The sequence below is a fragment of the Petaurus breviceps genome, unplaced genomic scaffold, assembly GCF_028583685.1.
Source record: "Petaurus breviceps papuanus isolate PSGF00001 unplaced genomic scaffold, PetGlider_PUasm1.0 90418, whole genome shotgun sequence".
Taxonomy (NCBI): domain Eukaryota; kingdom Metazoa; phylum Chordata; class Mammalia; order Diprotodontia; family Petauridae; genus Petaurus; species Petaurus breviceps.
In genome coordinates this window covers 3,497,452-3,522,616 of record NW_027187246.1, presented here as the reverse complement: position 1 = coordinate 3,522,616, position 25,165 = coordinate 3,497,452, and the positions used below count along the sequence as shown (strand labels likewise).

At 35.7% G+C, this 25,165-nt stretch overlaps 1 protein-coding gene across 1 annotated transcript in view; it reads left to right on the top strand.

Annotated features, from left to right (window-relative positions):
* The window catches only part of SNTG2 (syntrophin gamma 2), a 199,540-nt gene that overhangs the window by 10,308 nt on the left and 164,067 nt on the right, over nucleotides 1–25,165 (top strand). The window lies entirely within an intron of this gene.

The window sequence follows — 25,165 nt, the reverse complement described above, 5'->3', positions numbered from 1 at the left end:
TCTAACTCCAGAACAAGTCATCTATCAACTATACTGCACTGCCCATCATCATCATCATAAACAGTGCTGAATTAGGTCAAATTTAAGCCTATAATAGTATGGTCTAAATCAAGAATATTGCAAAGAGGGGCAACTAGGTTGTGCAGTGAGTAAAGCACCTGCCCTGGAGTCAGGAGGACCAGAGTTCGGTCACTCAGACACTTAACACCCACACAAAAAAAAAAAACTAGCCATGTAACCTTGGGCAAGTTACTTAACCCCAATTGCCCTCCAAAAGGAAAAAAAAGAATATTGTGAAGAGTTTGCTGTAAGGAGAAGGGACTTTATGAGTTTGTAAAGCACCTAGTTCTTTTAGGGATGGTGTTTTGTCTTAATGAAAACTTCATGGGTTTCTCTTTAAGATAGCAAGTAAGCCGTTCTCAGAATTTAATTGGTCAGAAGACAAGGCTTCTTTGTCATCAAAGAGATAAAGAGCCCAGCCCAGGGTCTGGCAAAATTTCCATTACCTAATGTGACATGTCTCTGACCTAGCTTTGTTGTCTGAACCAATATAGAAATAGAAGGGAGCAGTGTCTATTTTTTAGCAAATTTTATCCTTTTCATTATTATTGTAAGTAATTTTAAAGTGAATTGTATTATTCACAAGTGTTTTATTGTGTTGTAGGCCTAAAACTGAATTCCTGGACTGGCCTGAGCTAGGCCTGGTCCAGAGCATTTATCTTTTTGCTTTTGTTTTTTTTTTTTTGCTTTTTGAAGGTGAGGGGCAGGGCAATTGGGGTTAAACAACTTGCCCAAGGTGACATGGCTAGTACTCAGGTCCTCCTGACTCCAGGTCCAGTTCTCTATTCACTATGCCACCTAGCCACCCCTAAAACATTCATCTTTTTAAAAAAAGCATAATTATTAGTGCAGGAATATTTTTTCTAGAATAATAAATGTTACAGGAATATAAAAAGTTTCCTAATGTATATATCTAACCAAGTCACTCTCCTGTTCAGAATTTTCATTGTCTTCCTATTATTAACTTTATCATGACTTTGTTTTTAAAGCTCTCTTCAATCTGGCTCTACTCTAGCCCTTCTCACCTTCCCATTCACATTTTTCTTCCTTAAATTCTCTTTGAGGAAAATCACCCCCATACTTTTCACTCATGCAAGTCAGTCAATCAATAGTCAACAAGCAGTTATGACATACTGTATGCTAAGTGCTTGGGATGCAAAGAAAGGCAAAAATATTTTCATTTCCCTCAAAGAACCCGCATTCTAATGGGAGGCCATCTGCTGTTCTTGAATTGATTGGTTCCTCAGCTCTGTATTTCACAACTCCTATCTTCCTTGAAGGTTCAGTAGATGTATCACTTCCTCCATGTAGCCTCCCTCATTTTTCTTTGGCTGCAAGTGTTTCCTCCCTTTTGGAATTTTCCTAAAACACTTGGTCTAGATCTCTCCTCTGTCACTATCATTCCCGACTTTGTATTATACTTTTTTATGTATTACTATACCTCCTCCGGTTGAATGCTATCTCCTTGAGGTCAAGGACAATCATTTTTAAATATTTGGATAACCATTGTCTTGCATAGTGCCTTGTATGTAGTAAGAACTTAATAAATGCATTTTGATTATTAAATGTAACTGCTGTGTTGTAGCCATGCTGAGGATAGAAGAATCACCTCATTAACATTACTATATATCATACCAAGCATTATTTGTACATAGTTTTGTTCAGAGGGTAGAGAAACAACATGGTTTCGCCAACAATATAATCTGGATATATCATACTAATTATAATATATAACAACCATTTTAATGGATTTTCATTATAATTGTGCTTGCCTATGTCTCTATCTCCATCATGCCCCCATTCATATACCCTATTTCTCAATAAATTCCTGTAGCTCCCTGTTACTTTCACAATCAAATATAAAGCCCTGCATTTGACTTTCGAAGCAAACATCTTCATAACCTGGATGTTTACTACCTTGCTAGTCTTCATAACCATTGTACTAACCCACCCCTCCAACACACTCTTATCTTCCAGGCCTACTTGCTATTCTTTACATACAGCTCTCCATTCCCCACTTCTGTGCCTTTGAATTGGCGGTCCCCTATGATTCTATCTTCCCTTGTTATGTTCCCTGACTTCATCAAGATTCATCTCTAATCCCACTTTCTACAGATCTTCCCCAATCTCAGGGCTGCTAGTGCCTTCCCCTCTGAGATTGTCTTCCATTTACTGTTTACCTTTTGTATGCAACTAGTTATTTACATATTGTCTGCCTGATTAGAATGTGATCTCCTTGAGTATATGGACTGTTTTTGCCTTTCTCTGAATTTCCAGTGCTCCACTTGCCACAAAGAGCTTAAGTAATAAATGCATGTTAATTACATGATTGATGACTGCTCCTCAGCTCATCACTCTCAGTCTCATTTCCTGCCTTATCATCTCTCCCATGTCAGTATTCTCGAAGGTTCTTTCCTAGGCCTTCTTTTCTCTTCCTTCTATAATTTTTCTCCTTATCAACTCCCATGATGTTTCTTCAAGACTTCATACACTCAACATTTTCACAACTGAACTCATTATTTTCCCTCTGAAGCCTTCTCTTTTTTTCAAACTTCTCTTTTTGCTGAAGGTACATGTAGTTTCCTGGGTTCATAACCTCAACATTACCCTGGACTCCTCACTATCCCTTACCCCACATAAACAACCTGTTGCCAAATATTTCTATTTTTACTTTCATATTGATATCTCACATCCATGCCCTCCCCTCTACTAATAAGATGGACTTGAGTTCAGAGTTTCTTCAATGCCTACCAAGGTTGATTAAATAATGTCCTAATTGGTTTACCTCTCTTGGGTCTCTGCCTACTCTGTTCTATCTTCCACAGTGTAACCAAGGTGATTACTGTTAAACACAGGTCTAAAGGATGTGACTCCCCTACTCCATCAACTTTAGTGGCTTCCTGGTTCCTATTTGGTGCTTAGCCCTGGCACAATATTTGCTTACTGACAGTTACTAAATATTTATTATTCCTTCTAAGACCAAATATAAATTCCTCTGTTTTGTTTTTAAAGCCTTTCATAATGTAGGTCCAATACATCTTGTAGGTCTCATCAGATATTATTCCCTTACTAGCTCTCTGATCGAGGAAAAGTGGCTTTCTTTCCATTCCTCACATAGGACATGATCACCTGCCTCAGATGAGATATTTGTAAGGCACTTAGCATAGTGTCTAGAACATAAATGCATAATGAATATGTATTCCCTTTCCCTTCCCTTTTATGCCTTTGCATTAGCCACCCTCCAGGCACGAAATGTACCACTTCCTTATCTCCAACTGATAGAGTACCTCTCTTCAATTAAATAATACTTTGATTCAATAAACATTTATTAAGCACCAATAATATGCCAGGCATTGTCCTAAGTTCTGCAGAAATAAATTAGAAAAAAAAAACAGTCCTTGTCCTCAAAGAGCTAAAAATATAAAAATAAAAGATTCCAAGTCTTTAAATCTAAAGGGGATGGCAACACACAGAAGGAAGCTGAAAAGGTGAGAGACCACCCATGGGCACCTGGCCCCCAAGCATTATGGTTTATGGGGTTCTAACCAAACAGAGCTGCAGAACTGCATAATTATCTGGAAAGTCCAGGTCGCATTCATTTTTTAAAAGAAAGCTTTAGGAGGTGTTTACTACTCTGCTCTCCAATCAGAGAGCAGAGAATGCTGAGGAATTGGGAAGGTGCTAAGTATCAGTTAACAGCATGTGGAGATGTTTGGTAAGCATCTTATCCTGGATGGAGTATCATGTTCAAGAAGTTCAAATCAAGCAGCGCTACAGATGGAAAATGAAAATTCATCTGTTACCACCTGCATAAAGCCTTTCCTGAACCCTGTACCTTCTGATTTTCTTTCTCTCAAACTGTACGGTATTTAACTACTTTGTAAATATTTTTGTTCATTCACTTTATATTTATCCTATATATACTTGTGTCCCATATTAGAATTTAAGTTCATTAACTAGATATATTGTCTATTTCATTGTATGTGCATCAATACTTAGTATAATTCCTAGCACCTAGTAGGTACTTCATAAATTATTAATGATTGAGGGATTGATTGATTAGCCTTCAAGAATCTAGTGCTCCCTCCATACCACTATGTGAGAACTTAGTAGGGCTTTAGCAGCAACATCTAGTATTGAAATTCTTTAATTTGATTATTTTGACTTCCATTGAACTTTAAGGTTTACAAAGTATTTGCATCACAAACCTAGAAACATTGCATTACGTGTATATGCTGAAACTGAGACCCAGAGAGTAGAATACATGGAATAAAATTGTAGTTCAGGCTAAGAACACACCTCCACATACCATATCTGGGTCTCTTTATATTATTTCATTGCCTGTCAATTTGTGGAAGAAGTATCAAGCTTATGTATAGCCTCTCATTTTGAATGAGGTCTTTGATGAAGCAAGACATTTATTCTACAGTGACAGGATATTGGCACTCAGTAGCTGCTAGTTCACTAATGAGGGGCCATTATAAAACTTTCTTTATGATCACATTGATTTATACTTGAAAATGCACCTTTTTTTCAATATCTATGAGACCACTCTGTCTGATAGCAAATAGTACCTTTGAAAAATGCCTAATTTTCTGGAAAGTTTCCAAGCAAAACTGTTTTGTTCTCAAGAGGCATTCCCCATATTTAATTTTTGAAAATACTAACAAGTTATCAATTGAAAAATATTTACACAACCCCAATTTTTTAAGCCATTGCTTTCCTGTAAAATCAATTTTGCTTCAATATGATTCAAAATAGAACCAGCTGAGAGGTATTGTTCTGTTTTAGGAGCTTGTAGTTCTTCAATGAATTCTGTGTGGGCAGGTGACCATTTGACGTTACTCTCTGTGGTAGATGAGGGTTTCTTTGCTTCACTGTCCTCTGAAGATGACCCCCATTCTTCTCTGTTTCCATCCTAGCTCTCTATGATTGGATTCTTTCTCCTTTGTTTGTGCATTTTTTTGTAATAATTTAGTTTTTATAATCACCTCTAGTCCTAGGGTATGTGGAATGGTGCCTCTGGCCTCAGATCCTCTTCAGTTCTCCCCTCTTACTTTGAACTCAAACCAAGACCTCCAACCTCCTTTAAGTGTTCACAGCCAGTGGCATCCCACCCCACTGCCTCTGTACTTACCTGACATGTGATGGACCCTTCTCACCCCACAATATCTCAACAGCAAAGCTGGGTCTGGGGTTCTTTTTCATAGAGGTTCCCTAGATCTTCCCCAGCTCAGACTTCCAATTCCACTTACTGTCTCAGGGGCAAAAGCTCCTGTGACTGGGGCTGAGGCAGTCTCCCAACCCAGCTAACCCGAAGGCTTGCTCCATAGCCTGGACATATTTACTCTTCACAGGTAGGAAACCTCATCCTGAGATTTTTCTTCAGATCTTCTTTAATTGTTCCAGGAGGACCCCTGTACTGCCCCTATTCTTATTTATTTTCACCACTCTATGTTTGCACTGAGGCACTATTTTATCTCTTTTGTGGACAAAAATCTTGAGACCTTGAAATTTTCTCACCTTCACCATCTTCCCAGAATCCTCTCACAAAACATTTTTAAGGAGAGATAAAATTAAAGGAGATAGAGAAGGATAAATAGCAGGAAATAGAATGGAGGGAAACACACAGTAATCATAATTGTGAATTTGAGTGGGCTGAGTTTTAATTATTCAGTCTTTTTCAGGAATCTCTAATTCCTTGTGACCCCCTTTGGAGTTTTCTTAACAGAGATACTGTAGCCCTTTGCCATTCCTTCTCTAGCTCATTTTACAAAAGAAGAAATTGAGGCAAAAAGGGTTATAGACTTCCCAGGGTCACAAAGTTATTAAGTATCTGAAGCCATATTTTAACTCAGGAATATGAGTCTTCCTGACTCCAACCCTGGCACTCAATGCACTGTACCACCTACCTGCCCCCTAAATGGTATGCACTCACCCATAAAATGGAAACAGATTAGATTAAAAATAAGAATCCTATAATATGTTGTTTAGAAGAAACACACTTGAAGCAGAGAGGCACACACGGGGTAAATATAAGGTACTAAAACAAATTCTATTATGCTTCAGCCAAAGTAAAAAATAAAAGGAAGGGTAGCAATCATGATCTCAGACATAGCAATTTTTTTAAAAAATAGATATAATTAAAAGAGATAAGCAGGGCAATGATATTTTGCTAAAAGCTACCATAGATAATGAAGTAAAATCAATACTAAACATTTATGTACCAAATGGTATAGCATTCTTAAAGAAGAAGTTAAATGAGTTATAGGATGAAATAAGCTATGAAAGTATAGTATTGGGGGACCTTAACTTCCCCCCCCCCTTTCAGAACTAGATAAATATAACCAAAAAATAAACAAGAAAGAAGTTAAAGAGATGAATAGAATTTTAGAAAAGTAAGATATAATAGAACTCTGAAGGAAATTAAGGGGAATGAAAAGGAATATACCTTTTTATCAGTGATACATAGATCCTACACAAAAATTCAAAATGTATTAAGGCATAAAAACCTCACAACCAAATGCAGAAATATAGAAATATTAAGTGAATCCTTTTCAGATCATTGTGCAATAAAAATTGCATTACATAAAATGTATAGAAAGTGTAGATTGGAAATGAATTAGGAACAAACTATTCTAATCCTAAATAACAAGTGGGTCAAAGAACGAATAATAGAAACAATAAAAAAATTTAAATAAGGAAAATTAAAATAAGGCAATAAATATACCGAAATTTATGGAATGCAGACAAAACCATTCTTGGGGGGAAATGAATGTCTCTAAACATTTCTTGTTGTTCAGTAGTTTGGACTTGTGTCTGACTTTTGATGGGCTGATTTTAGGGTTATCTTGGCAAAGATAATAGAGTGGTTTGTCATTTCCTTCTCCAGATCATTTTACAGATAAGGAACTAAGGTAATTAAGAGTTAAGTGATTGCCTAGGGTCACACAGCTAGTAAATGTCTAAGACTACATTTGAATTCAGAAGATGAGTCTTCTTGAATCACTGTACTACCTAGCTGCCTAAACACATCAATACAATAGAGAAAGAGCAGGTCAATTTATTAAGAATGGTTTTTAAAAATAACTTCAAAAATAACAAATTAAAAATCCCCAATTAAACACCAAATTGGAAATCTTAAAAATCAAAAGTGAGATTATTAAAAATTAAAGTAAAAAAATATTGAACTAATTAAAAAAAAACAACTAAGAACTGGTTTCATAAAAAAACCAATAAAATAGATAAGCTATTTGTTAATTTGATTTAAAGAAGGAAGAAAACCAAATTACTAGTATCAAAATTAAAAGTGTGAATTCACCATCAATGGAAATGAAATTAAGGTAATTATCAGAAGCTTATTTTGCCTTATATGCCAACCCATCTAATAATCTAGGTGAAATGGATAAATATTTATAAAATATTAATTTCCCAGATTAACATGAGAGGAAATAAAATACAATCCTGTCTTAGAAAAAAAATGAACAAGCTATCAATGAGTTCCCTAAGAAAAAATTCCCAGGACAAAATGAATTCACAAGTGAATTCTATCAAAAATTTAAAGAACAATTAATTCTAATGCTATATAAACTGTTTGGAAAAACAGACAAAAAAAGGAATCTTACCTAATTTCTTTTACAGCACAGATATGGTTACCTAAACCAAGAAGAGCAAAAACAGAGAAAGAAAACCACAGATTAATTTCCTTAATAAATATTGATGCAAAAATTTTAAAGAAAACACTAGGAAGGAGATTCCAGCAATATGTCACAAAGATAATATACTATGTCTAGGTAGGATTTCATCCAGGAATATAGAACTGTTTCAATATTAGGAAAATTGTCATCAAAATTGACCACAAAATAATAAAACCAAAAAAATCACATGATTATCTCAATAGGTACAGAAAAGGCTTTTGACAAAATGCAACACTCATTCCTATTAAAACCACTAGAGGCCATCAGAATAAACAGAGCTTTCCTTAAAATTATAAGTAGCATGTATCTAAAACCATTAGCAAGCATATTTGTAAGGAGGGTAATCTAGAAGTTGTCCAAATAAGAACAGGGGTGAAGCAAGGATAGACATTATCATCACCAATATTATGCTAAAAATGCTAGCCATAACAATAAGAGAAGAAAAAAGAAATTGAAGGAATTAGAATACACATTGAGAAAACATAACTATAACTCTTTGCCAATGATATTATGTTATAATTGGAGCATCCTAGAGAATCAATTAAAAAACTAGCCAAAATAATTAATATCTTCAAGAAAAGATGGAGAATATAAAATTAACACATATAAATAATCAGCAATTTTATATATTATCAAAAAAGTACAGTAGTAAGAGATAAAAAAAGAAGTTACATTTAAAATAACTGTAGACAATATAAACTATTTGGGACCCTACCTGCCAAGACAAACTCAGGAACTATATGAACACAACTACAAAAAAATTAACACAAATAGGAATCTAAACAATTGGAAATATATTATTTGTTCATGGGTAGGGTCAGCAACTATGATAAAAATGGCAATTGTACAAAGTGCTAATCATCAAAACAATCTGATACTGGTTAAGAAATAGAGTGGTGGATTACTGGAATGGGTTAAGTACACAAAACAGTATTAAATGACAATGGTAATCTTGCATTTGATAAGTACAAAGATCCAAACTTTTATTTTTATTGTTCTTATTTTTTTTGTCTTTTTGGAGGGGGGAAGGCAAGACAATTGGGGTTAAGTGACTTGCCCAAGGTCACAAAAGTAGCAAGTGTTAAGTGTCTGAGTTTGGATTTGAACTCAAATCCTCCTGACTCCAGGACCACTGTTCTATTCACTGTGCCACCTAGCTGCCTGAAAGATCCAAACTTTTGAGACAAGAACTCACTCTTTGACAAAAACTGGTAAAACTGAAGAGTAGTTTGGCAGAAATGAGGTATAGACCAACATATCATTATATACCACGATAAGGTCAAAAATGTGCAAATTATTTAAACATAAAGAGTGATACCATAAGCAAATTTGGCGAGCACTGAATATTTAACCATTTAACCTATGGATAAGAAAAGAACTTATGACAAAACAAGAGATAGAGAACATTATCAGATGTAAAAGGATAATTTTAATTACATTAAATTAAAAAGAGGTTGCATAAAAAAAAACAGTGCATCCAAGATTAGAAGGAAAACATTAAACTGGGGGAAGGACAAGAAATTGCAACAGTTCTCTCTATTAAGACCTCATTTCTCAAATATATAGAGAACTGAGTGAATTTTTAAAGAATACAAGTCATTCCACAATTAATAGATAGTCAAGGGATGTTAATAGGCGGTTTTCAGATGAAGAAATCAAAGGTATCAATATCCATATAAAACACTCTAATTGCTGTTGTTGATTAATGTATATTAAAATAACACTGACGTACCACTTCACGCCTATCAAATTAGTTAATATGATAGAAAAGGAAAATGACAAGTGTTAAATGGAACTTGGGAAAATTGAGACACTGCTGGTGGAGTTGTAAACTGATCCAACATTCTGAAATGCAATTTGGAACTATTCCCAAAGTATATAAAATTGGATATACCCTTTGACCCTGCAACACAACTAACTACTGGAGATTGATTCCAAAGAGACTTTTAAAGAGGAGAAAGGACTTATTTGCACAAAAAAAAGTTTATATTAGCTTTTTTTGCTTTGACAAAGAATTCAAAATTAAGGGGATGCCCATCACTTCAGGAATGGCTGAACTAGTTGTGGTATATGATTGTGATGGAATATTATTATTATGTAAGAAATGATGAGCAATGATGAAAAATGATAGTTTCAGAAAAACCTGGAAAGACTTACATGAACTCACAAAACTGTAATGAGTAAAACCAGAGAACATTGTACATGTAACAGAAATAATTAATGTATGATGATCAATGATGAATAACAGTGATTCTCTGTAATACATTAATCTGAGATAATTTTGGACTCATGATGAAAAATTCTATATACCAACAAAGAAGGAACTGATAGAGTTTGAGTACAGATCAAAGCAGAATATTTTTTATTTTAATTTTCTTCATGCTTTTTTGAGGGGGGTTGGTTTTTTCATTCTATGACTATTACTGAAATATATTTTGCATGACTACACATGTATAATCTATATCAAATTCCTTGAATTCTCATTGATGAGGTTTTGGAGAAAGGGAAAAATGTGGAACTCAAAAATAACTTAAATGAATGTTAAAAATTTTATATATTTGGAAAAATAATAAAATATTTGAAAAAAATAAAGTTCTGTATTGCATTTAATAAGCACAGTTTTCATTGTAGTCACTTCCAGATCCTAATGCATGGAGTTTAGGTAACATTCAGATAGCAGGTTAGAAACAGAGTAACCAGGACTAAATCTAATTCCAAGGAGGATTGGAGGACTGCCATAATTTCTCCTTTCAAAGAAATTTCACCCAACCTGCCTTACCACAAAAGTATCCGCTGCCCTGCTTGTGAAAAAGCAGTTGGTGTCTTTACAGTCTCTCCCTTGTCCCCTGCTTCTCCTTAATAATGAATAATTTATTTCAGTCAGTGTATAATTTGTCAATCTCTGGGAGACATGAGGTGCCTTAAAATGTTAAGAAAAATATTTGCAGGATCTCCAAGATATGATGAAATTCAGAGGTTATTTCACCCAATTAAAACCTGAACAGATACTAATTCACTTCTGTTGATAAAAGATCATCTAGTTAATGACTTTCATTTAGAGGGAACCCACTATCTTCCGAGCTATTCCATTTACATTTTAAATGATTTTTTATTACATCAAACCTAAATTTGCCTCTTTGCGATTTCCAATTTGGAATTAGGCTCTCTATGGCCAAGTAGAACAAGTCCCATCCCTCTTCATATGACAGTCTTTCATATAGTTAGAAATATCAAGCATATCCTTAAATTTTTTCATCTTCAAGCTAAACTTCTCCACTTCCTTTATTCCATCATTATATGGCACAGTTTAAAGTCTTCTCACCATCCTGGTTGCCCTCTGCTAGACATTTTCCCATTCTTCAGTGACTTTCTTATATTTTGATTAATATAGCCAAGCATAGTGTTCCAGTTGTGAGTGGTGAGTTGCCCAGGGAAAGTGAGTTATTTTTTTTTTAGAAAAAAAAAACCGTTCAGTCATTTTCAGTTCTGTTGGATTCTTTGTGACCCCATTTGGGGTTCTCTTGGAAAAGATATTGTGTCTTGACATTTACTTCTCCAGATCATTTTATAGATGAACAAACTGTGGCAAATGGAATTAAGTGACTTGCTTAGAGTCACACAACTAGTAAGTGTCTGAAGCCAGATTTGAACTCAGGAAGATGAGTCTTTCTGACTCCAGACCCAATATTCTATCCACTGTGCCACTTAATTGTCCCATTTTTTTTTTCAGGACAGGATTCGCTGGTAAAACTGTAGACTTGAAAGGACAATAGATTTTATTGATTCATGTTGTTAGAGCTTACCAAAAGCAATCAAAAGCTAAGTGAGGGTACACCATTGCCTTGATATTAAGAGAAGGTCAGCAACTCCTCTAGGAAAAGTAATATAAATAAGTTGGAAATGGTCTGTTAAATGTGTGGGTCTATATGTTTGCATATATACACATATGCACGTATGTAAGGATGGATGGATGGATGGATGGATGGATGGATGGATGGATGGATGGGTGGGTGGGTGGGTGGGTGGATGGATGGATGGATGGATGGATGGATGGATGGATGGATGGATGGATATTTGCTTTCCTGGACAGTAAAAGCCTACACATGTTCATATGCCCAGACAAAATTGTCCCTATAATTAAATTCATTCAGAGATTTATGCTTCATCCTTATTTAAGGCACTGTGGCTAACAGTAAAAAATATTTGAATACAATAAATGAAAATGTCAGAGAATGATGAAAATGACCTCAGTCTCACCTCTTCTCATTTTACAATTAAGTAAAGTAGGCTGAGTGGTGGAAGTATCCATCCAAGGTCACATAGCTATTTAGCAAAAGACCTGAGACTTGAATATAGGTCAACTGACTATGAATCTGGTGTTCTTCCTATATCCTGCCTCCCCTAACCCTCAACTGATTTTTAAACAATAGAGATATTGTTCAAACAATGTTGTTTTTTTTTTCTCAAAATTGAACGATTTGACCAAGGTCACACAGGAAGTTAGTAAGTAGCATACTGAGATTCAAACTCAGATGTTTCAATTGCAAATATCATGTTCTTTCCACTACAACAGTCTCTAATCTTTTGTAATAAAAAAGGCACAACTGTTTCTACTTGGAGTGTTGAAACTTTACCTGGAATAGCACTGGAAAAGACAAATTTCTGTTACTGAGGTAGGATTAGGTTGACTTTTATAAAATATATAATAGGAGTTTCAATTGAAAATATAACATTTCTTCCTGCCTCACAAATTTAATAACATACCTAAATGTTAAAAGTCAACACAAATCAACAGGCATTTATTGAATGTTTGCTACATGCCAAGCACTACTCTAAGCACCATGAATGTAAATATAAAGAGAAACAGTTCCCTTACTTAAAACGGTTCAGGTTAGAGACCTTCATGTAGTGAAAGCTTCATTTAACACTGTATTAACAAGTTTTCACTACATTTACAATTCCTGGATTTTTTCTAAGCGAAGTTTTGCTATGTACATAACTGCTTATGTTACATTTAACAAAGTATGAGGAAAAAAAAAACATAGGTTAGCTCTAAGGCCTGAATACATGGATCTTAAACACAACCAACAAGTTAATTCCATCTTAAAAGCAAAATATGGGCTTATTTCGTTTTGTTTTGTTTTCTTTTGTTTTGTTTTGTTTTTGCTAGGGCAATTGGGGTTAAGTGACTTGCCCAAGTTCACACAGCTAATTTTTTTGTGTTAAGTATCTGAGGCTGGATTTTAACTCAGGTCCTCCTGACTCCAGGGTCATTGTTCTGTTCACTGAACAACCTAGTCACCCCTTATAAGGGCTTATTTCAAAGCCAAGGGATTTTCACTAATATAGGTGACCATCTATTAAAAACCTAAACCTACTTGCTTTGCTATATCATGGAGACAGACAAGGTGTTTTTTTTTTTTCAGTCGTTCAGTCATATGCTAAAATTTGTGACCCTGTCTACCATACTACACCAGCGCTGTCCATGGGGTTTCTTGGCAAAGACAGAGTGTTTTGCCTTCACCTTCTGATCTAACATCAAGAGCTTCAAACCTATGGAAGTCATTTAACTGCTTGTTATTATATGAAAGTAATTGTTACTTACTTGTTAAACTTCAATGTCTCAAAGGATCTGTGATTTAATAAATGTAAGTATTCCCTTCACTGATAAAGGCAGCATTGGTACCCCTCCATTCATGCTTGATCAAGGCCTTTTATATGATCTACTGTGACATCCCCCAAAAAGAAAAGTCTCCTGGTGGCCAAGTTTCAGAGGAAAGAAACATACGTAGCACTTTGAGAAGCCTGCTCAGTAGGCATAGATTTGAGAAACTCGGGGTCTTCTCCATTCCCTCGTGAAATATCAGGTCAGAAGACTTTAGTGGGATAGGTTTGTCGTCTGGATTAATATTTTAAAATTGGTGACTTTTTACAACGTGCTTTCCTTCTTTTCCCCTACCAATCCTCCTCTTCCCCCGCCCCAAAAAGCTACCAATCTTCCTTCACCAGTTGAATTCAGTAAAGCACGTATTTCAGTGACGTCATTGTTCGATTCTATCCCATTTTGTAAATCTGAAAAAGCCATGGAAGCTGCTGCTTTATTTTCTTATCCTCCAAATGGGTACAACAGTTCTGACAGTAATAAAATCTTTTTCCTCTAAAATCAGCAGGAAAGAACATTTAGATTCATTCTGAGCAATTAATTCTATACACTGGCAATACCAAAGGAATAGAACTAGAATAAGAATGGGGCAAATAAAAGTTCTCAGAGAAGTAAAAAATGGCAAAATACAAGCAATAGGAAAAATAAGCAGAATTTAGCAGGCTAATAAAAAAGGAAACTGCCATGGTTAAAAATTAAAGGTGCCCTTATTTCTTATGAAACAAGAAACCATATTTCCTAAGAAACTTCTCTCAAATAAAATAAAAATGACAGCCCAAAATACAGATATGTCAGCTTCCTTATGCTAAGTAATCACCTAAAAATTGCTTTTGACTCTAGTCTTCTCTAAGGAAAGTAAAGCGTGGGTAATGTAGTCAATGAATTTATAGGTAGCTATTCTGGCTGATTTAGTTCTACAGATGTAGTTTCTCTATAAATGGCCTCAGGAAAGATAAATGAAAATGTACTTCTTTATTATCATGGTAGATGTCTTTTTAATTTAGTTATGAGGATACAATCAGGTAAGTGTTCATAACATTATAATGTACATTTGCTAGAAACTTGTAATAAGCAATTACAAAAATCTATAAAGTAAGAGATAAAATTAGAGTCATTTACTATTATTTATTAACTAGGTGCATAGGAGAGAATTCTTAAAGTAGATGTCTCCAATAATAGTAAAGCTATTACTGAATCTTTACTAATTGTATTCAGGAGAATCAAATTAAGTATAGAATTTAATGAAATATACATACAACTAATAGAAAATTCATATTATTATAATCTATGCTATAGGAGAAAATGGGCAAGAGTTATATAGGATGCATTGATTATTTGTCATTTGTCCTGTAGGAGAAAGTAACCATGCTGATGAGAGTAATCCCAGATCCTTTGCAGTATAAATGGTATTGTCATTTCTATGTTAGAAGTATATCTTCCCCCCCAAAAAAAATTATTATACAATTTTCCCAACCCAATAGCTATGTGAAATGAGAATATATTAGAAAACCCCTCTATTTAGCTACTTATGCCCTGAAATTTGCAGAGGACCTACACATTTCCTATTCTCTGTTGCTTCCCTTTTATAGATATGAATTACATAGGCATACAAAAAGGAAAGTTTACATCTGTGTAGGTCACCAGCTTTTTATTTTTAGGGCTTTCCTCTCCCCTCTTCTCCAGTCATACATACTTTGGTTCCCCTTGGTTACAAGGGAAGACCACAGAGATTACAGGAAGCATTAAGGTGCTGCCAGGGTTGCATACAAGTAACATTTAAAAAGGAAAAAAATTGTCAACACATGTTTATAAAATGATATCTTGTCATATAGGAAAGCAAGGGAATACTGGGAAGCCTGAGTATCCAGGAAATATTTAAGGCATAATAGGGGATGACTCGAGGACATTTGGTGAATCATCTGTGGAAGATCTGTAGTAGCTAGAATTTTCAAAATGCTTTAAGGTTTTTCCAAGTGTTTTATATGTGTTAGCTCATTTGGTCCTCACAACAACACTATGAGGTAGGTGCTATTATTGTCCCTATTTTAAAATTAAAAATAAAATGAGAGAGAAGTTAAGTGGTCTTCCCAAAAGAATATAGCTATGGTGTCTGAAGCAAAATCTGCAGAGATATTTGGGCAGAGAGTGAGAATACATGGATGATTTGCACTTTGTTACATGGCTTCATTGACATATTGACATAGATTTTCTACCTCAATCTAGAACACTCAAAGTATTCTCTTCTGACTAGTGTCAGCTTAGCCTGGAATTTCTGGGGGAGCCCCAAGACCAAGAATTATTTGTTGAATTGAAGTAAGTTGAAAAGAGATTGTACTTTGAACACTTCATTACAAAAATAGCAAAAGAATCTGCCTGTCTGAAGATGTAATTTGGAAAATATGGAAGCCATAGAAATTCCTCCTGTTTGTGCTTAAGACCACACTTATGAAAGCATATCCATAAACTCCAAGGTTTCTAACATTAAGCCTATGTGTTTTATGTTTGATAAACTCTAATATAAGGTCCCTTTGTCTTAGTCTCTCTTTTTTAGTTTCTGGGGTTTTGTTGTTGTTGTTGTCATATTGTTATTGTTTTGGTTTGGGTTTTTTGGGAGGTTGGAAGGCAAGGCAATCCGGGTTAAGTGGCTTGCCCAACATCACACAGCTAGTAAGTGTCAAGTGTCTGAGGCTGGATTTGAACTCAGGTCCTCCTGACTCCAGGGCTGGTGCTCTATTCACTGCACCACCTAGCTGCTCCAGTTTCTGGGTTTCGTTTTTGTTTGTTTTAAAGAAATGTCCCAAGATAATGGAGACTTTTACCTTTCAATTCAATTCAACAAACCTTATTTAAGCATCTAAAAAGTTGGAAAGAATTATGCTAGACTTTAAGAATAGCAAAAATTAATTGTGTCTCCATGTGTATTCTCTGGTCCTCGAGGAATTTACAACTTCATGGGGAGGGGAAGACGTTTACAGAGATGCTAAAAACTCAAGAGACAGAACAGTTAAGTTCCTGGTCATCTGGGTGTCACAGTGGATAGAGTATTGAAAGAATTCAATCCCAGTCCTGTCTTACTAGCTGTGTAACGCTAAACAGGACACTTTGTCCCTCTTGGCCTCCATTTCTTCATGTGTAAAACGAAGTCAATAATAGCATCTACCTCACAGGCTAGTTGTGAGGCTCAAATGGTGCAGCATATGTAAAGTACTTTGCAAACCTTAAAGCTCGACATAAATGCTAGCTGCTGCTGTGTTCTGTTTTGCTTCTTGTTATTGGTTTTGCTGTTGTTAGGCATGGCCTAAGACCCAAATAAGGAAGAATCACTTGCAGTTGGAAGATCAGAGGAGGTAGCACCAAAGATGGGCCTTGAAGGAAGAATTGAAACATCAATATAAAGAGGTAGGGGATAATCCAAGTCTGTTCCAGGAACAGAGGTGTAGGGAGCAAGATGGAATCAGAGAAACAAAGTCATCCAATTTGGCTGACTCATCAAATGAGTACATAAAAGGATTTCCTGGAAGAAGAGACTAGAGTGGTAAGCTGGCGATGGATATGGGCACTTTGAATGTCAGGCTAAGGGGTTCATATTTTGTCCAGTAAGCATGGGTAAAACTATAAAGATTGAAGAGAGAAATGATGTGGTGATATTACATTGGCTGTGGTCTGAAACAGAGAGGCAAGGGAGCAGGTCTTGAGAATATGGATATTATTAATGAAGCAGAAAGGGGAAGCAAATGGAATAAATGTTTGTATAGTTCCTACTATGTGCCAGAAATTGTTCTAAGCACTGTTACAAATATAATATCATTTGATCTTCACAATAACCCTACAAAGGAGGTGTTATTATTTTATGATATTGAGGAAACCAAGGCAAACAGAGGTTAAATGACTTGCCCAGGGTTCCACAGCTAGTAAGTGACTGAGACTAGACTTACACTTGGGTCTCTCTGATTCAAGGTCTAGCTCTCTATATACTGCATCACCTATAGCCTCTACATTCACTACCTAGGGCTTTGACTAAATGAAGATCAAAGGAAAGATATGCCTAGAGAGTTTGCCAACTCCCAGAAAGAAATGCAAAGGGGCTGACACTTAGTACTAGAAGGAAATGAAAGAAAAGTCCCCCAAAATAATTATTTTTCCTTTGACCCCAGGTGAACACTGAATTATCCAAATGGTGGGGCAAAGAGAGGGAGGAGAAAGAAGGTCAAAAGGAAATAAGAATACAGAACAGATTAAAGGGAAGATGCTTCAAGTCGGCAAAGCCTTCATTTCAGTGATTTCTTAGAAGATTAAAGTACTAGTGTGTATACTCGCATTACACCCATTGCTAAAAAGGTAGTAGCACCTCTTGCTTTATTAGGTGGATGTCAAAGGGACCTTTGGGGGCTTACCTGTGCCCCATTGGATTTTAGCACACAGGTTTTATTGTGTTACTTTTCTGATCAGAAACCTTCAGTGACTTCCTAATACCTCTAGAATAAAATACAAACCCTTAGAATGACATTAAAGTTACTCCACAATCTCTTTCTTGACTTATTTCATATTACTCTGTTTTACACCATCTATATATTAGCCAAACTGACTGCCTCCCAAAATTATCATGCCATTTCCTACCACCAGGAGTTAGCATAACCATGACCTGGGCATAGAATAAACTCACTCTTCACTTATTCTTATCAGAATAGTCTCTTCCTTAAAGCCTTCACCCTAATATTCTCTCTTTTTTGATGCTTTCCCTGATCACCGTCAAATAAAAGTGGTTTCATCCTTCTCAAATTCCCTTGGGGTCTAACTTCTTTCCTTTGTCCTGCCTTTATCACACTGTGCCTTGTAGTACATACAGAAACCTGAGTGAGTCACATAACTTCCTGAGTCCATTTTCTCATCTATATTTCAGCCTTTAGAATTCCATGATTATTGGTATTTGATTACGTAGTGAAAGTATAAATATCATTCATCAGAAAAAAAGTATTTGTTGTCTCACTGTTGGCACTAATCAATAAATAGCAACATATTGCTAAAAAAACAGATTATATTAATCTATTAATTAGGCTGATGAAAATTGTACCTGGTTTTTACTTTATTACCAGAAGAATCACCTTTATTTATTATATTGCAGCTTAGCTACCTCAGAAATAAATATTCTCATCATGGTTCTACTTTGGACATTTTGTCTCTGGTGTAATTCACTCATAAATCAGATAACTTATTAACACCCATACATCCTTATAAATAGATCACTACATACCCTTTTTATAATTGTGTCTGTGATCTCCATTCCCAGTAAAGGCCTAATTTCTCTACCTCCCACATCTACATTCATACCCTCAAAAATGAGTCAATAGACCATTTGTACCATAATGTAACATTTTTTCTGTTACATGTTGTAATGCCAAGCAAAGGCAACTTCCCAAGGTTCAAAATACCAGCATAGCTGCTCTCCATTTTATTCAGTGACAAATTAAGAACAGAGAAAATCAAAATATTATAGTATAATTCAAAATACAGCATTCACCAAGTGTAATTCAATCAAGTACTACTCCACCCCTGGACATTACATTCATTTAGTCAATCACAAAGCCCCTCTTCTCAAATGGAGATTAGTTTCCAATCATTAGTAAAGTACATTCATTTGTTCAATCACAGAGCACAAAAAAGTCAAAAGTTCCCCACCCTTGGATCATAACTGAATCTACTCCAGAGTTATAATAAGCTTAAGCACAGCATTTAATACCCAAAGAGAGGTCTTTTCTTCATCTTGACACTAGTCAAGTTCTCAGCAATCTTTGTTCCTGGGGAGACAAAGCTTAGCAAGGCCACAAGATACATTGCCAGTGTCTTCATTAATTCATTCTCTGGCTGCAGAACAGTCCTAGGACCCCTGAAAACATTAGCAAAACCCTCTTCCAGGATTTCTGTAAACATACAACATGAAAATCCTTCTTCAGGGCTTCTGAAACAACAGCAAGGTTTCAGGACCTCTGCAACAACAGTACTGTCCTTCACCAGTGAACAGAATTCACTCTCTGTCTGCAGAACAGTCTCAGGAGCTCTGAACCAACAGCAAGGTTCCAAGACCTCTGCAACAACAGGACTGTCTTTCACCAGTGGACAAATCTGGCAAAACAACATCCAAACAGACAAAGTACCAGCCTAATAGCCGTGTCTCCTCAGTCCTTAGCAGCTTTGAGTGGCAGCTCTCAAAAGTCCTGGGCAATTCAAACTGGCCCTCAGCAATCCTCTCCATCTCTCTGTGCCTCCAAGATGCTGCTTCCAAAAAGTTCTTCTGCCTCTCTCTTTGCTTTTGTCTCTCTAAATTTATGTGACCAGCTCTTCCAAGTTCAGCACTCTCTCTTCATATCAACAAGTCCATCCCACAAGTGGGATTCACAAGCTCTTGGTTTTAACACACTCAATCCAAAAACCAAGCCAATACAGGGGGATCTTTAAATCCCATTACTATTACATATGTTTATACTTTATAGGCAAGTTTACAACAGTTCTAGATTGTAAACTCCAAAAGGGTATGGAACCAAATTACATTATTCCTATTTTTAAATTATACAACATTGTTATTGTGTAACCTATTGAAACAAGGTTGCATAGTGAATAGAGTGTTGGTCTTGTCATCCTGACACGTCATAACTGTGAACAAGTCACTAAACAACTCAGAACCTTAAGCAACTATTTAAAATTACAAACTATGGGGCAGCTAGGTGGCACAGTGAATAGAGCACCGGCCCTGGAGTCAGGAGGACCTGAGTCCAAATCCGTTCTCAGACACTTAACACTTAGTAGCCATGTGACTTTGGACAAGTCACTTAACCCCAATTGCTCTGACTCCCCCCCTCCAAAACTAAATTGGAATAAAATAAGGTTAATAGACTGAATTACACAGTAATTGCATGACAAAGCCATAGAATTACTTGATGTATTTGAAAATAAGTATTCTGTGGTAATAAGGGGAAAGGATTAGAATATGGGGAGCTATCTGGGAAATATGGAACTCACAATGATTTCCCAATAATATCACCTGTCAAAAACTAAATACCATGTTTTGGCATTCCAAGAGGACCATCTTTTTATTTTAGTATTACACAAACATAAACATTTTTACCACCCTAGAACTCACCAATGGAAACTTCAGTGCTATAACTAGTTATAACATGGACATGGTGAACTTGTAAAGTTGGGGGAGGGGGAGCTGTCTCATCAATTACTGCTATAATTTGGGTCCTGCCCCTTTCCTATCAAGTTGACAGCCTGAGTAGGGACTTAATAGAATCTCAGTCAATAGAACATGAAAGCAAACTTCTCAGGAGAAAAAGCCACCTTACTTTGCCTGCTGGTGACTGGTAATGAGTAGTGGCCCAAGTTTAGGACTTGGGAGGCATCTAAATCTAAACCCCTGCCAGACTTGAAATCCTGAAGGCACAGAAAATTATCAGTAAAATAAGAATTCCCCAACACCTTCCACGGTATATAAACTAGGACATGCCTATCCTCACTATAATTAGAAAAAAAAACTGCACTTGAATATTTTGATGTACTTAAAAATTAGTTATATGACACAATGACAGTTTATTATTGTTCTTCCTGCAGAATTACATACCAGTCATCAACACATCAACTCACAATAAAAATACAATCCTGCCAGAGAACAGAATAATAAAATGAATAGAATAAGAAGCCCGCGAGTCTTCACAAATGTCTGGTTTTCCTGTAACAACAGTTCAGCTCATTAAGTTTTACAACTTGGTATTACAAAAAGAAATCACTTGCTATTAACCATGAAGTCTTAGAGCCCCACCTTGCCATGACTTAGTTTGGAAAATCTTGACAAAATATTTTTCATGTAATATATAAATGTATATACATATGTGTGTGTAAAATTCATTTTTAATGTGATCATAGATGAGAAACAGAATTTTTTAACTTCCCATTACTTTTCTTTACATCTAGTATATCTTTGTGTACTAGAGACATATTTCTAAGGCAAAAAGTACTCATTTAACTTATTCATTTTCAATATATGAAGTTAAGAATTCAACATGATTTCAATGATTATGAGCTTAAAATAAGTCCTCCTTTAAATAATAAACTACAGCTCTGTCCTCTTCTGGGGCAGATCAAAATATAGAATGCATTAATTCAGTATTTTCATGATTTAAACAGCTGCTCATTTGAATCTCAGTTCAAGGCATAAAATAATATCTGTTCAAATTGTAATACCATAATCTATGTGTATGTGTGTGTGTCTCTCTCTCATCTCTCTCTGTCTCTCTGTCTCTATCTCTATGTATATATATATATACACACACAATATTAATATATGTATACATATATGCCCACATGTGCACATATACATACATGCACATATATACATGTATGTATGTAAAAGAACTTATATACTATCTATATACTCACAAACTAAATAGTACAAATATATTGTGATTTTTTTCTGTGCTTTGTTCAAGCTATTGTTATTGTTAATAAAAGTATAAGCTTATGGCAATTCTTTAATAGTTTGATATATCTGTAATCTCATTGACATCCTGCCCTAAGCTCTAATTAATGAGTTAACTCATTTTCTTATCCAGTCCAGAATGTAAGTTCCTTTATGGCAGGTACTGTATTACTTCTTGTATTTGTATTTCTAGCACTTAGCACAATGATTGAAACATAATAAATCTTTAATAACTATTTATTCTTCCATGTATGTACATCTTTCAATGTCTGTCATTTGGTTAACTCTTACAAAAAGCCATGAGATACCCTTTTCAATGCCTGTTATAAAATAATTTCCCATATATGACCAGCGCATTTCCTTTATGAATAAGCATTGTACAGATAAAGTCCTTAATGCTTCTTTCAACTACTTGTTGTGACACATCTGAATAAAAAATGAAGATCTTAGTCTAGCAATTAATTATCCATATATTTCAAGAATATGTACTTTTTATATCAGAGGGGAAAAAAATCATAGAATCATAAACTTAGAGCTTAAAGGGAACTCAAAGGTCATTTAGTACAAACAAACCTCCTTTTCACCTCCCCCCTCCATTATTTCTTTCTCAGAATTTTCTATTCTTCCTTACATTCCATTTTCTATCCAAGGTACCACCATCCTCCCAGGTACCCAGCTTCCCAACTTAGTCATCCTTCACTCCCTGTTCTTCCTCATTTCTAATATCTAATCAATTGTCAAGTCCTCTCGTTTCTGCCTTCAAAATATCTCTTCTTCTATCTAAAACCACCACCTTAATGTAGGCCTTCATCACAGCATGCCTAGATTGGTGTCCCTGCCTCAGATCTCTCCATTCCAGTTCATACTCCAATCAGTATATTAATATCTATGAAAAACCTAGTTTGTTCCAGGCACTGTGTTAAAGTCTGGGAATATAAAGAAAGGCAGAAGACAGTCACTGCTCTTAAGAAGCTTAAAATTTAATGGGGGAAATAACATATAAATAACTATGTCCAAAAAAAAACATGCAGGATAAGTTGGTAACAGTCAACAGAGGCAAAGCATTAGACTGAGGGGAGATCTGTGGCTTGAAGGAAGTCAAAGAAGTCAGGAGGTAGAGATGAGGAGAGAGAGAAAAAGTATTCCAGGGATAGAAGACCGTCAGTGAAAATGTCTGAAGTCAGGGGATAGAGTGCCTTGTTTAAGGAACAGCAAGGAAGCAAGTTTTGCTGGATGGCAGAGTATATGAGAGAAGATAAGGTCTAATACACCTGGAAAGGTGGAAGGGGGAGAGGCAGTTAAGGAGTTGGGACACCATACTGAAGATTTAAATTTGCTACTGAAGGTGATAGAGATGCACTGGAATTTATTAAATTTAATAACATGGTCGGACTGATGTTTTGAGAAGTTCACTTTGACAACTGAATAGAAGATGGACTAAAATAGGAAGAAACTTGTGGCCGGGACACCAACCAGTAGGTTACTGAAATAGCCCAGACAAAAGGTGCTGAGTATATGACCAGGGTTATGGCAAAGTCAGAGGAGAGAAGGAGTTATGTAGAAGAGATGTTACAAGGCTAAAATCAAGAAGCCTTGTGAATAGATTGGATATAAAGGATGAGAGAAAGTGAGAAGTTGAGGATGGCACCCAGGATGCATACCTGCATCCTGGGAGTTTGGTGGTACTCTTAACAATAAATGGAAGTTAGGAAGAGGGGAAGGCATTGGGAGGAAAGTAGTGAGTTCAATTTTGGACATGATGAGTTTAAGTTATTATGGAACATTTAGTTCTAGACATCCAATACGGACCTGGAGATTTGAGACTAGAAGTCAGCAGACAAGTTTTGGCTACATAAGTAGATTTCAGAATCATCAGCAAGGAAATGAAAATTGAATCGATGGGACCTGATGAGATCAAGAAGGGAAACAGAGAGCCCTGAACAGCACCCTGTGAGACACCCATAGTTATTAATCCTGATCTTCAAAATATATCCAAAAAGGAGACTGGGGAGAAGTGTCCAGATAGGTGGCGGGGGGGAGAACCGGGAGAGAGTAATGTAATGGAAACATAGAGGGGAAAATTGTGTCAAGGAGAAGAGGAGCAGTGTCAATGCCTGTAGAGAGATCAAGAAGGAAGAGGAATGAGAAAAGGGCATTAGACTTAGCAACTAAGTGATCATTAGCAATTGGAGAGTGAGGTTTGGTTTGGTTTGGGTTGAATAGCGAAGTTGTAAGAGACTTTCAAGAATTGAGGGTGAAAATAAAATAAGTAGAGGAACCAATTCGAAATGACCTTTTAAGGAGTTCAACCACAAAAGGCAAGAGAGATGTGATATGCTAGCATGGATAGATAAATCAAATGAGTTGATTTTTTCCAGAATCAAGGAGACGTGAACATGTTTTCAGTCAGTAGGAAAGAAGCCATTAACAAGAAGAAAGTGAAGATAAGCGAGAACATGAAGATAATAGTTGCTACAATCTGCTAGAGAAGAGAAAATAGAATGTGCATGTAGAAGGGTTTGCCTTGGCAAAGAGAAGTACTTTTCATTATTTGAGACAGGGGTAAAGGAGGAGATGTGGCAGAAAATATCTGAGTGATATGACAGGAGGAGAGAAAAGTAAGTTCTTTGCTAATGGCCCCAATTTTTTCACTAAAATATGAGTTGAATGGGACACTGATATACTGTTGGTGGAACTGTGAACTGATCCAACCATTTCGCAGAAAAATCTGGAATTATGCTGAAAGAGTTATAAAACTGAGTATACCCTTTGACCCATCAATATCATAATTAGGTCTCTTTTCCAAGAACCTCAGGGAAAAAAGGAAAGGAGCCTAGATGTTCTAAAATATTTGTGGTACTTCTGTGTAGTAGTAAAAGAGATTCTTATCTATTGAGGGATGATGGTTAAATAAGTTGTGGTATATGATTGTAATGGAATACCACTATGCTATAAGAAATGACGAACTGGTTGATTTTAGAAAAACATGGAATGACTTGCATGAAATAATGAAGAGTGAAATGAGCAGAACCAAGAGAATGCTGTATATAGTAACAGCAATTTCTTTGAAGAACAACTTTGAATGACTGGGTTATTTTGAGTATTATAAATATTCAAACTAACTACAAAGAAAGATGCTATCCACCTCCAGGGAAAGAATTGATAAATAGAAGTATAATTGAAGTATGCTTAACATGGTTTTAATTTATGTTTAATGGTGACTTTCTCTAATGTGGGATGAGGGTAGAGGAAGGGCAGGAAACAATTCAGAACCTA